The 11,813-nt window shown below is 41.5% G+C and overlaps 1 pseudogene; it reads right to left on the reverse strand.

Annotated features, from left to right (window-relative positions):
• Nucleotides 1–2,589: 2,589 nt before the first annotated feature.
• LOC126250021 (5S ribosomal RNA) lies at nt 2,590–2,707 on the reverse strand (annotated as a pseudogene).
• Nucleotides 2,708–11,813: the final 9,106 nt, after the last annotated feature.

An 11,813-nucleotide genomic window follows, 5' to 3' on the forward strand; every position in this document is an offset into this window, starting at 1 on the left:
AAGAATTTCCATAGAAAAAAAAATCTGCGAACATTAAAAGTGCAGCAAAATTTATGAAAATAGAAATTGGCCAAATTGAAAAGGTTAAAAAATTAAAATTCTTGACTAGATAATCCAAGAAAATGATTTGGAGAAACCTGCTGTAGAGGAACGGATACATAAAATGGGAGGGGCATATAGTATGCCTATTACTTGTGCAAAGTTGACACTCGGCGCGGTGGCTGATGGGAGCGACTGTGAATAGGAAATGCCTTTACGGTCGCTCCCATTAGCCACCGCGCCGAGTGTCAACTTTGCTTGCGCGTTTAATAAATGGTCTTACAATAAAAAATGCCCATGTAAAAATGCAAAAACAAGGCATTAAAATACAGCATATGCAACCGAATATCTAGATTAAACTATAATGAAGATAAATTAGAAATACTAGAAAGGCGAATTATTAGGAAAATATCAGGCCCATGGAAAATTATAGTGAGTTGGAAATAACATAATACTGATAAAATGCATCGAAGCATAGGAAAAATAATACCAGAAGCAATGAAAAAGGAATACTTTTATTTTTTGGACATTTATATCGAATATAAAACAGTAGATTAATCAAAATGATCTTAAAATATTTGTGGAACAGACAGTCAAAAACAATCCATGAAATAAAACAATATTTAGAAAATAATAATATAAAAGCAGAAGAAAAGCCTGACAGAGTAGTGTTTAGGGAAAAAGTACTGAATATTGAAAGATTCCAGGATAAGAGAGTGAAAAAAAAGGTCTGAACTGGACAGAAGGCAGGAAGAAGAAACATAGTCAACAGATGAAAGAGTATCGGAACAAGAAATTGAAACTGGCACACGATCCTTAATCGGCCCATTCGACAAGAAAATAACAGTAATAATGTAACAAGAGCAGTAGTTGATCAGGTTTTAAAGTACGACATTGTAAACTTCCACTTTCCTATCTGGCGACGCTATTCTAATGGAAACACTTCTGCATGTTCTTGCAGCAAGTTCCTGATGTTGGCTTGACCATTCAGTTTGCAGAAGTAAATTTGTGCAAGTTTTTGTTCTAATGTAAACACCTCTGCAAATACGAGTACTTGGAGAATTTACTTGCGGAAGTTTCATGCTAATGGACACACGCCTTAATACGCGGTACGCGTGCTTTGGGAAGTTCCCTCCGCCAAGCACTTGGACTTGCATTAGGGATGAAGCAGTTAAAATCCTTCAGAAATTTATAGACAGTATTTTCCCCTCTCTCATAAACGAATGGAAAAGAGTATAAATCATTAATATTGGCAGTAAGTCACTGTCATTTTCCGTACGTTGGTTTCTGAATACTAACAAGGTTAAAGCAGAAAACGGAACGCTCCTGAAATCATTTAAGAAAACTACGGAAAACGTAAAATAATACCACTGCCCCGCTATCTGAACAATTTTTCTTCCTAATGAAGTTTCTGCATTTTAGCTGTTCCATCACTGAAGGTCGTTCTGCTGCTCTCACACCGGTCGTCGGAGGATAGTGAAAGTGGAAGCACTGGAGTTATTGTTTGTAGAACCAAGTAGCATTAAGTTCCTTTCAATTACGTATAGTCCACAACCATTTCCTAGCTCAACAGTATTAATTTAAGTAGTACTCACGTCATTGCTGTTGTCTTCCATTCTCCGTCACGAACAAATCATCCTGAATGGAGCCTGAGGAAAAAAAGAATAAAGGAATGAACCAGCGTGATAATTAATGTGAATTTACAGAAAGAGAATGAAAATGATATATTGTCTCTCGGCACTCTATAAAACACAGAACATTGAAAAAGTATGCTTTTGTACGTAAGTACAAAATTTTCCCGATTTTAGAGTTTGGTGCTACAGTACTCTGCATTCTAATTAGTAAGCTATTTAGTACATCAGCCTGAAAGTTCTTGCACATATGCATCTTTTATGTTCCTTTGTTTTTGCTGTTATTCTTTAATAATGCTGAAGTTTCTCTCATTGGTACTTTTGTGCAGACAGCTGTGATTTCGAACGATTTGCTGTTAGTGGTGTATTTGTGTAAGCTTTTATCGAACGAATTCCATTAGTTTTAAGATTTTTGTGTCTTCATATTAGGAAACAGTAGAGAAATTGAGGGAGATTTTAGGTACGTGAGCACAGTCAGCACAAGCAGTTTTTCCTTAACCGTGTCTAACATGTTTTTCTTGCTGTCGAAAAAGATATATCAATGTATTAGTTGTCCTAGGCGTTTGAAACGGGACGTACATGTTGCGTAACAGGTTTTACTATACATTATAGAAGGAAAGAAATATTTCAATATTTTCATTTCCAAAACATGCAGACTGAGGGGTTGCGAGGAGTTCCTCTTGCAAATTTAACACCTGAGACTAACTAAACTCCGTCCGAACAGGCCTTGGAAGGCCCAACGGTACCGACCGGCAGCCGTGTCATCCTCACCCCACAGGCGTCACTGGATGCTGATATGGAGGGGCATGAGGTCAGCACACCGCTCTCCCGGTCGTATGTCAGTTTACGAGACCGGAGCAGCTACTTCTCAATCAAGTAGCTCCTCAGTTTGCCTCTCAAGGGCTGAGTGCACCCCGCTTGCCAACAGCGCTAGGCAGATCGGATGGTCACCCATCCAAGTACTAGCACAGCCCGACAGCGCTTAACTTCGGTGATCTGACGGGAACCGGTGTTACCACTGCGGAAAGGCCGTTGGCTCACACCTGGGACTAGTGCTGTATTTCGCACTCTAGAAGAACATAGGCACTGAGGATAAAACGAAGAGAGCAGATAACACTTCATAGGACAATTGTCAAGTTTACGCCGGTTGCTGTTCGTTCTTTGTTTCCTAGACAACCGTCCTATATGTCTGCTCATCTTTCTACTGAAAGAAAATCGCCAGAGGAATGAGAGAAAAAGATCTTGTATCAAGAAGAACTAAATTTTAGTGCAAGGTACAAACAGGACGAAATTAATATTGATGATTTAACGAATAGAGTTAAAGAATTACATTTAAATGCCTTTTCCTGTAAGATTACCAATCATTTCATGTCATTTTGAAGACTTTGTTTCAAAGACATCCCAATTGTGTTATGTCTCACAAAAAGTTAAGAGATTTCAGTGTAGACGTGTCTTTGAATAACTGTAAGCTGGCTTCCAGCAACTACAGATGGATAATAAGTAATAATCTACTTTGTACCAAATACTCTACACTAGAGAACCTGCTTTGTCGCACGAGTAGCTTTCAGAATAGTGACTGTGTGAATATTAAGGTCAAATTGAACGATATTTCATCCTCATTAGTTCAGTGCATTAGTGTCTTAAAATCCACATAAGTAAACTGTGAATGTCTTTTTACATGATATGTATTTTGCCAAAAGCTACGTGCAGAGGTTGGCGTCTAGAGGGAATTTTAGAAAGCAGTGAAACTGCTACCAAAATTCAGGCGTATATGCTGACATCGTCATTTGCCGACAATGATGATGCGATTGCTCGTTTTCCTCTAAAGAAATTGCTTGCAGTTAGGCTGATAGATCTTACTTTTAAGCGCATTACGGTATCAAAGGATGTGAGATGCACTATTTTATTACTGATAAGTAACGGCAGCGGAATCAACCGTAATTTATTTCAAGTTCTTTATGACGATACTATAACGAACTTCTAAGATAATCCATTTACTCAGACAGAGAAAATAGTTTTGTTTCTTGACCCTACTCATCTATTTAAAAGTAAACGTAATAACTGGTTAAATCCGTGTGATGAGGAACAAACGTTTATATTTCCCTGTTTTCATGATATATCTAAAGTTTCACTGATAGCTTAAATACTTAAAGGTCTTTCATCGTTCAGAAAAGGGATAAACTGAGCAAGTTACCATCACCATTGTCGGATACAGTAGTGAACTGAAATGAATACGTTTTCAGCACTCTTGTGGGCTGCAGACATTTGTTATTAGGTAAGTTTCATATGAATCCTTTAGAGAGTAGGTTTGGTCGCTAGAGACAAATGCGCGGTGCATGCTACGACAATTCAGTTCCGAAAGTCATAGACACCGAAAAGAAACTGAAAATAATGCGTGTTCCGAAAATGAGAGCTGCATTGTTTGGGGACTTCTATGTAAGAGACACTGAGTTCTGTAGAAACACCAGATGAACAACTGCATGCTAGCTATTTAGAGCATGTTCATGAAAATGCAAATAAAACAGAAACCTCTCAGAATGATGTAAGTGCGTTTTTATGTATTGCAGATTATGTATCACAACATTTATTAAAATTCGTAAGTTGGCGTGATAAATCTAAAGCACTTACTGTTACTGCTAATAAGTTTGCTGCAAACTGGAAAACGGTGAGATTGAGTAAATATGAGTTAATCAGTGCAGAAGTGCCCTAAAGCAACCACCCGATCTCGTATTTCAAATTGTACTTGAAGGATACAAATTGTTTCAAATACTTATATTTGATGACTTTGAATGTTTTTTCTTAACCAGCACAAATGATAGTGAAGTGTATAAATAACTTCTGGAATGACAGTTGACTATTCATGCTTTTCAGAAACGTGCATTTGTGCTAAAGATGTGAAACAAATCATGTCAAAATATGTCACATTTTTATAAACATTTTCACAAATAACTGTACTAAAATAAAGAAAAATCTCCTTGTAAATAACAGCAGACGTAAGTTCCTTAAACTTTCCAAATAAATGCAGAGTTATGAGTAGGGTGTCTTTTCCTTTTTAGTTTTTCTATCTAAATGTATTTTCCTATGCCACGTGACATAAAAAACTGTATTTTTTATATTAGATCAAGTTCCAAGACTGCACATTTCATATAAGCTCGAAAATTAAGCAATTTTTTAAGCAAGTGTCTTGGATTTGAGTTATGTTTAACACTGCTGAAGAGTTTTTATAATTTCAGTTTTCTTTGCTAAGTTCCTCTACACCTCTTATGTAATCTGCGTGAAATGTACAATATTTGTCGTTTTAGACGTCTGCACGAAAATTTCATACTGGAAATTGTAACGCGAACTGGTAGCCCCACTTCGTCTATGCCTGAGCGTAGAACTCAGTCCGTGAAGTCAATAGAGGTAGTCATTGCCTCGGCTCGGCAATGGAGTACCTTTAGGAAAAACATGCCACAGAAAAGCTGAAGATCCTAAACAAATACTTATTCGAAATACGGATGCAGTCAGATATAGCTGATATTAAGTTAAAGATAGCACACTTCGCCTACCTTCACTCTATTATGTCATGAGGAATCATTTTTGGGGTAACTCATCAAGCCAAACTAAAGTTCTCGAGTCCAAAAGCGTGCAATAACGAATCATTTGTGATATGAACTTAAGAACGTCCTGTAGAGGCCCATTCAAAGAACTGGGGATACTGACCACTACTTCCCCGTATATTTATTAATTACTGAACCTTGTCATAAATAATATATCTCTTTCTTGAACCAACATCTCTGTTCATGAAATCAGTTCTGAAAATAAGAATAATCTTCACAAAACTGTGAGAGGGATATGGACTCGAACTTCGGACCTTTGCCTTTCGCGAACAAGCGCTCACCGACTGAACTACCCGAGCACGCCTCCCGACCCGCCCCGACAGCATTATTCACAGAATTTATCCTGCATGTCTTGGAGAACCAGCGCTCCTGGAAGAAAGGATATTGCGGAGACATGGCTTAGCCACAGGCTGGGGGATCGTTTGCACAACGGATTTTCACTCTGCGTCAGATTTCAAACTTCGTGGCAGATTAAAACTGTGTGTCGGGTCGGGACTCGAACCTGTGACTTTTCCTTTTGCGGGCAAGGGATCATCGACTGAGCTACCCATGCACGACTCACAACACAGCCTCATTTGGCGAAACCGAACAGGAAATGAGTCAGCTGCATAATGATGGCTTATATAAACATAATATTGTGGTGTGCACAGCTAGTGGGCGTGCTGGATGGCATAGTGTTAAACTTGGTCAAAGGACGCTGGAAGAGGTAGATGAACTTTGCTCTCTCAGAAGCAGGATAGATAAAGAAGGAAGGTGGAAGAAAGACATAGTAGCAGGGATTGCACAAGGCAAATGGAGTTTCTATAGAATGAAACAGCCCATAGTATAAAAACGTAAGCCTCGAGAACAGAAAATGACTCATGGAAAGCTATTTTTGCAGCGTAGGTTTCTAAGAATCAGAAACACCAACAGGGGAAGACAAACGAAACCATTAGAATCCTTTGACATTTGCTGTTGTAAATTGGAAATTTATGGTACCAAACTGCTGAGGTCATCGGTCCCTAGGCTTACACACTACTTAATCTAACTTAAACTAACTTACGTTAAAGACAACAGACACACACCCATGGCCAAGAGAGGACTCGAACCTCCGACGGGGGCAGCCGCGCGAAGCGTGGCAAGGCGCCTTAGAAAGCACGGCGACCCCGTGCGGCTTTGCTGTTGTAAAAGACTATTGGAGTTCAGGTATGTTAAACGAGTAGGTAATGACGATATCGGCCAATGAATCAACGAGAAAAATACAAATCAAGAGCACGAATAATTAAAGATATAGAATGGTTGGGCATATACTAAAACATGAGACTTTTTGAAGACAGTTATCAAGACAGGGATGGAGGAAGGAAAGAATCGCAAGATGACGCCTAGGTATGAGTCAATAAGGCTGATCGTAAATTATTTGAGATACAGCAGCTATTCTGAAATGATAAGGTAATTGGAAAGCTGCAGGAATAAAGAATGCATCAAATGAAGCTTAGGCGCATCGCATAGGGTGTTTGGGAACGAATCCAAGAGATTCCACCTATTCCTTCACTGCCAACACGTCTCGCGGCATGAGGCGCGCTATACACGATAATTTTGGTTCAAATGGTTCAAATGGCTCTGAGCACTATGGGACTTAACTTCTGGGGTCATCAGTCCCCTAGAACTTAGAACTACTTAAACCTAACTAACCTAAGGACATCACACACATCCATGCCCGAGGCAGGATTCGAACCTGCGACCGTAGCGGTCGCGCGGCTCCAGACTGCAGCGCCTAGAACCGCTCGGCCACCCCGGCCGGCTGATAATTTTGTTAAAAGGGTACAAATTGCAGGAAAGGTCATGCGAACATATGGCCGGAAATGCGTTCCAAGAGATGCACGTCCATTTAAGGGGGAGACAAAAGATCTTTGTCAGTGACCACGGTATCACCACCAGGCAGGTGGTCCGCAAGCACGGGGCAGGTCAGACGACCGTGTGCAACATTCCCCACGAGAACTGTCACTATCCGCATCACTTACAACGCTTTCAGGCGAAATTCCGAAGGACTTACCTCCAAGTCGGCGGTTTTGTCGCTGGTTCGTCGCTCAGGCCACCACGGTTTTGGGACTTTTCTATTCCATTTACGGATGAAGCTACCTTATCAGGGGTCGTATGGTAAATTTTCACAATATCCACCGATGGGCTACGGAGAATCTTCATGGGATGGTGGCAGCGACAATCAGCACCGGTTCAGCCTCGGTGTATGGACGGGGATTATTGGTGACCATCTCGTTTTACCTGTCATTTTTCCACAACGCCTCACAGCCGTGACACATCAGCACTATCTGCGAGTGACCCTGCTCTCCTGCGGGAAGACGTACGAAGGATAATGTGGCTACTGCACGCCTGGTGCTACAGCTCACTGCCCTCTTGGTTCAAATGGCTCTTAGAACTATGGGACTTAACTTTTGCGGTCATCAGTCCCCTAGAACTTAGAACTACTTAAACCTAACTAACCTAAGGACATCACACATATCCATGCCCGAGGCAGGATTCGAACCTGCGATCGTAGCGGTCGCGCGGTTCCAGACTGTAGCGCCTAGAACCGCTCGGCCACCTCGGCCGGCCTGCCCTCTTGGGTATGGAGCTAAAACACTAGTGCAGACAGAACATTCCCACTTGCCTAGTGTGTTCTCATCTGTGCTTTCAGTCACTCAGACCCATACTTTTATGTCCATATTCAAGTGGGTGTATTTCTCTTGGAAAACATCTTCCGCTACATGTCCTTAACCTCTCAAGGATTGTTTTCTGCAGTGATTCCTTATTTGGCAAAATCTCCACGTGGAGTGCATATAGTTCAGAAATGTAACCCTGTTAAGTCGGTTAAATTTTAACTTAAGTATTTCGTTTCTACGCCGTCAGGGAAATGGAAGGTTTAGTTATTTGTTTTGATTCACAGCAACTTATCATTTTAACCAAAATTATCAGTGACACTACTATAAATTGACAGAAATAACGGTTTATAGTTTCTAAGGTAGGCTATACGATTGCATCAGTTTACTGCGGCAGTATTCTCTCGTCGATGAGACAAATTACTTAAGCGAAATTTTATTCGTCGTATTTCAGCTATGACTCAGAATACATTAATGTGTTCGTAATCACTTGTCTTCCGTTTGTGGTCAACAACAAATATTTTGTAATATACAACGATGAAAATTATTAAAAGGACGTTACTTTGATGATTCTTAGGTAGTCTTACGCAAGGTATCATATGTTTGGTACGCAGGATTCATATTTGCTGTTTCGGTAGTCTACTACTGATATTTCATCTCAATCGACACCTCATGAGACCCTAGCACCTAGCTCTCCCACATTGTGATCCATCCCGTCGAATATCCTGTGTGTTGTAAGACACGTGGGCTTTTCAAAGTAACGATTGAGTACTGCCAAAGAATGAGATGTAATTTCACACAAATGTCTAGAGCAGGGCCGCGCAGGATTAGCCGGGCGGTCTAGGGCGCTGCAGTCATGGACTGTGCGGCTGGTCCCGGCGGAGGTTCGAGTCCTCCCTCGGGCATGGGTGTGTGTGTTTGTCCTTAGGACAATTTAGGTTAAGTAGTGTGTAAGCTTAGGGACTGATGACCTTAGCAGTTAAGTCCCATAAGATTTCACACACATTTGAACATTTTTTGTATAGAGCAGGTAAGACTCGCCGCGGGCACTTTCATCACCGCGCGTGCACGATGCGCGCTCAGCTTGCATACTCTTACTCGCGAACGGGACTGAAGACTGCTGGTACACGTACGGCCACTGACGCTCAGGTTTTTAGATTTTTTACACCGTCGTAATTATTACAGTACGACAATGCAGCGAATACTTACGATACTAATATGTGCGAAGTATCCGACCAATCATTGCAGGAGCTCCATCTGTTGCAGTCAACGAAAGTATCCATAAAGACCACTCTTGTGCTATACAAAAATGCTGTTGAATGAAAAAGTATTAATAGTTACCTTATAACAGTTCTATCATGAAGAAAATCAAATGAATCTACCCTAGCGTGTATGCTTTTATGCGTCATATCATCACATAAGGCTTTGTATGTCAATTATTATTAGGTAGTAAAACAGTCGAGTTGTTTTCCAATGTTTGTCTGTGAGTGAAATTTAGCCTTGGTTTCTTTCCCTGTGCGACCAGGTAGTACTTAAAGTTCCAATTTTTTTTGTTGGGGGGGGGGGGGGGGGATATAAGAGAGAACAGATCCATCTATGGAGGTAGAAGTCTGCTTCGTAGACAGAGATACATTTTGCGAAAGTACAACAGCTGAGCCACTAAAGTTGAGTTCCTTCTGGTCTAAAAGAAAAAAGTTAAGGCGTACTAACGCCTAAGAGGCTACCTCATCCTGTGGATCGATTACTCTGTCGGTGGTTGGGGATCATGGAAGAATGGCCACGTTAATCACTGACGCATACTGTTCTCACCCATTTCTCTCACAACATACTGGAATGTTCTTTTCTCACGGTAGTCGAAGAGGGGGGCGCGCTCTCGTTGTGCACGTAGTCTAGACGAGGCGAAACACAAATTCAAATACAAGACACAATTATCGCACGGACGAAAAAAGCATCTGAACCGGGTGAGATACCTGCGAGATTCTGTAGAGATTACGCGAAAGTGAGTTTAATGACAATTATAGCGTGTTTCATCGAACATTTCCGCGATGTCATGCACACCAGTTACCGTATAATCGAAGGTGCAGAGCTGTATTGTGGATGCCCTTGACCTCTTGGAAAAACTTTATCCACTAACGACACGGCGATGTTGGTTAAAGCTACGAACAGCTCTGGCAGAAGTTTTTTAGTCAGCGTCGTCCTTCTATTGAATTAGCCTACAGTCCGTCTGCTATCCACTATTCCGTTAACCTGATGCTAATGTGCCACCTGGTTTCAAATGGGATTATTATCTGAGAGACTTCTTCAGTTTTTCGTTTGTTACTCTGTTGAGGGAAAAAACACCATTACCCTACACTAATTTTAGATGCCAATGGTGGCACCATATGTAGTTATACAGTTATTTCCATAATGGCGTGTACATGGTATCGGTATTAGTGTCCGCCACCGCAGCTGCGGGACTGGGTGTTGCGTTTTCCTCATCATCAGTTTATCATCATCGACTCGTAGCTCGCACAATGTGGCGTCACTTGAATCACTTGTAGCTCGTTGGGTGAACTACCCTAGGTGAGGTCTCGCGCCCACCAATGCTATACGATCATTTCATTTCACTAGTATTAGGCACCACCTTTTCTATTCCATTTTCGCATGAAGCGAAGAAAAAATGACTGCCAGTATGAATATGTTAGCAATATAACGCCTCTTCTCCTACGCTTATGAATCTTATGCGACATATCCGATGGAGGCGATGGAATTATTGTACAATCTACCTCTAATAATGAACCTCTAGATTTAGTAGAAAAATTCTCGCAAGAGAAACATCGCCTTCTTTCCACTAGTTCTCGTCTAATTTCCCTTACCATTTTTCTAATGCCTTCGTATGGGCTGTATTGAACTTGAAAGATTCTAGCAGAGCGTCACAATTTCCTCCAATGTGCTCCGTCAGGCAAAATTGATACGGATCCCAAACACTTGAGCAGCACTCTAGAAATGGACACACTGCATCAGTGGTTCGCAGCCTTTCTATGACCATTACTTGTGAACGAAATTAGATGTCAGCTAACACCACCAACATAATTTAGCAACTACTTATATTTTAAACTGAACAAATTTAACGCTCGTATTTTTATCGCGTTAACTGATTCTTCCGTCACTTCTTGGTGGAACAACATACACTGATGAGCCAAAACATTATGACCACCTGCTTAATAGCCTGTTTGTCCGTCTTTGTAACGAATTACATAACTGGTTCTAGCGTATCAGGGATCCGACAGTTTGTTGGTAGGTCCGTGGAGGTATGTGGCATTAGATGTCTACGCATAGGTCGTGCAATTCTCGTAAATAAAGGGCCGCTGATTTGCGTATGCGGTGATGGTGCCCGATAGCGAATTTGGTCACCCACACATCAACGTGACTTCACTAAAATACTCCTCAAACCAGTGTAGCACGGATCTGGCTCCGAGACACGGACCATCATACTGCTGAAAGATGACATCACCGTCGGGGAAGACATCGAGCATGAAGGGATGCAGTTGATTCGCGGCTGTCAGTGTGTCTTCCATTACTGCCACAGGTCCCATGCAAGCCCGGGAGAATATCTCCCATAGCATAATACTGCTCCTATCGATCTGCGTCTGGAGCACGCTGCACGTTTCGAGCCGCCGAGCGTTTGTGGAGGCGACGATTGACCTAGTGCAGCAAAAATGTGATTCACCCGAAGAGTCGACACTTTTCCATTGATGGACGATCAAATCACGACGGTCTCTTACCCATTGTAACCGTAATTGACGATGTCGTTGGGTCAACATGTGAACACGTAGGAGTGGTCTGCTGCGGAGCTCAATGTTCAACAATGTTCGATGAACGGTGTGCTCCAAGACACTTGTGTGTGCACCAGCATTGTGCTCTTTCGTCAG

Source organism: Schistocerca nitens, chromosome 3 (genome assembly GCF_023898315.1).
Source record: "Schistocerca nitens isolate TAMUIC-IGC-003100 chromosome 3, iqSchNite1.1, whole genome shotgun sequence".
NCBI classification, from domain to species: Eukaryota; Metazoa; Arthropoda; class Insecta; order Orthoptera; family Acrididae; genus Schistocerca; species Schistocerca nitens.